The sequence below is a fragment of the Varanus komodoensis genome, unplaced genomic scaffold (assembly GCF_004798865.1).
Source record: "Varanus komodoensis strain SLA01 unplaced genomic scaffold, ASM479886v1 scaffold13_3, whole genome shotgun sequence".
NCBI lineage: Eukaryota > Metazoa > Chordata > Lepidosauria > Squamata > Varanidae > Varanus > Varanus komodoensis.
The window spans coordinates 2,612,342-2,614,559 of NW_025335409.1; the positions used below are offsets into that span (position 1 = coordinate 2,612,342).

The following is a 2,218-nucleotide window of genomic DNA, read 5'->3' on the forward strand; positions in this document are numbered from 1 at the left end:
ACATTTATTCCAGCTTCACAGTGCTCCTTGCTGTTAAATCTGCATTCACATTAATTAAGCTGCCTTGGACTTGCCGCACTTGTCAGGATTGCATGGGGCAGATGAGGCAGAGTGGGGACTGAGGGAGTGCATTTGCTCACCAAGCATATTTTTTTCCCAGACTCTTAACGCTTTAATTATTTCTCAGAAGTGTTTACCGGGGGGGGGGGGGGGGGGGGACGAAAATCACCACAGATGGCAAATTAGAGGAAGAATGTTTCTAAAAATAGTGTGCAAAAATGGTTGCAAATGATCTCTTATTAATTCAATGCACAGACAAGAAGCTAAATATGTATGCTGGCATCCCCCACATCTAATTCACAAGCTCTCTCTTCCACATATGATATGAAATCTATAGGCAATTCCCCCCGCCCACCTCCAAAATCAGAAAAAAAAGTAAGATAGAAATGGGGCTCTTACATAGTGCTAGGTACTCCAGAAAAAGCTGTGAATGGAAATGGCTATAAATAAAAATAAAGGGTGTTATTATCCCATAACTTTTCTTGCATAAGTCCCATTTCACCTCTATCTCACCTGCCTTCGGGGCCAGGCCAAATGTGTACCTCACCTTGTCTGGAAGGGGAAATTCTTGAGCTTTGGATCCTCATATCAGTAGGTGGGAACTGGATGTTTCAGCCCAAGAAGCCTGTGTTTGAAATGTATCAGATGTCAAGTTCCACTCTAGCCCTATTGAGTGGTTTAGCATGCACGAGGGGGAATAGACTAGCCCCACCTCTCTGTGTGATCTCACTACCTTCTGTGTGTGGGGGGCGGGTTCTTCTCTCCATGGGGCCTCTGTCCATGATGCAGAGCATGGAAATCACATGTGGAATGAAGCAAGAGAGATGAGAGACGTGCCTGCCTCCCTGCTCACATACTTAAATAACACTGATTTGGAACCCCTAAACATTGAGCAGGCAAGAATAGAGGTTTATGCTCCTGATGCTATAACAGACCTGGTCAACCTAGAGGTAAAACACCTGTTTATCTGCCAGTCTACTTCTCTGTCCCTTTCTGTACCTGAACAATGCACTGAAGCTGCACACAGCTTTGTAATCTTTGGCAAGGCTTAATAGCAGGGGTTTTGCAGAATATTCTATTTACACATGCAAAGGACACTGTGTTTTAGTTATTTATTTATTTATTTATTTATATTTATATTGTGATTTATATCCTGCCTTTTTCCTACAAAGGGCTCAAGGCAGCTTACATCATTCTCCTCCTTCATCTTATCCCCACAACAGCAACCCTGTGAGGTAGGTTGGGCTGAGAGTCTGTGACTGGCCCAAGGTCACCCAGTTGGCTCCATGGCCGAGCGGGGACTAGAACCCAGATCCTCTTAGTCCCAGTCCCATGCTCTTAACCACTACACCACACTGGCTCTCAAACTAGGAACAAGGAACGACCCAGATGGGACTCGAACCCACAATCTCCAGCTCCGGAGGCTGATGCCTTATCCATTAGGCCACTGGGTCACCTGGACAATAAGCTGATGCAACCGCATCTTCATATGGTGGAGAAACACTGAGGGAAGAGGGAGGAAGGGGACAACAATGTTGCATGGGATCCTACCACACTGTTGTGTACAGGCATCAGGACTGGACCAGCCCTGCAATGAATGACGCTGTTCAAGGCTTGGGGTGGGTGTGAAGATTTAGGTGAGTGCCTTTGATATTTTTAGCCAGGTTTTTCCCACTATTAAATTGAATGAGAATGTGTGGGTAAAAAATGGAAGAGGTTTTCAGCAGCATACAAAACGAGCATCCCAAAGTATTCAAATGCAGACCTATATAACTTAGAAGTCATGGCTCTGTTCACTCATTCTAATTCCTTGCCCTGCCTTAGGCTTCCTGAAATATTTGGTTGGCCAGTAAGCTGGACCTAATGGGTCTTTTACCTGATCCAGGAAGGTTTTATAAAATGCTGCACACACAATGTTTTTCTTTCACAGGATTATGTGAAAACTTTTTGAAGCTTCCTGCTGAGATAAATCATGAGTCAAGGCGAAAATTCTGCTCATATTTCCCAGTCAAGCTAAATTGATGTGTTGCATTCATAATTGACAGGAATAAGTCATTGAACACCTAATGCTAGGTGAGACCAATCTTTTTTTCTGCTGTTCCCCTCCTTCAGGGACATAGAATATTAAAGGAAAGGCAGAGCCATCAAAGACAGGAAA

At 44.2% G+C, this 2,218-nt stretch overlaps 1 non-coding gene across 1 annotated transcript; it reads right to left on the reverse strand.

Annotated features, from left to right (window-relative positions):
* Nucleotides 1-1,441: 1,441 nt before the first annotated feature.
* TRNAR-CCG lies at nucleotides 1,442-1,514 on the reverse strand. The gene has a single exon. It is a non-coding gene; the product is annotated as a tRNA-Arg (tRNA).
* Nucleotides 1,515-2,218: the final 704 nt, after the last annotated feature.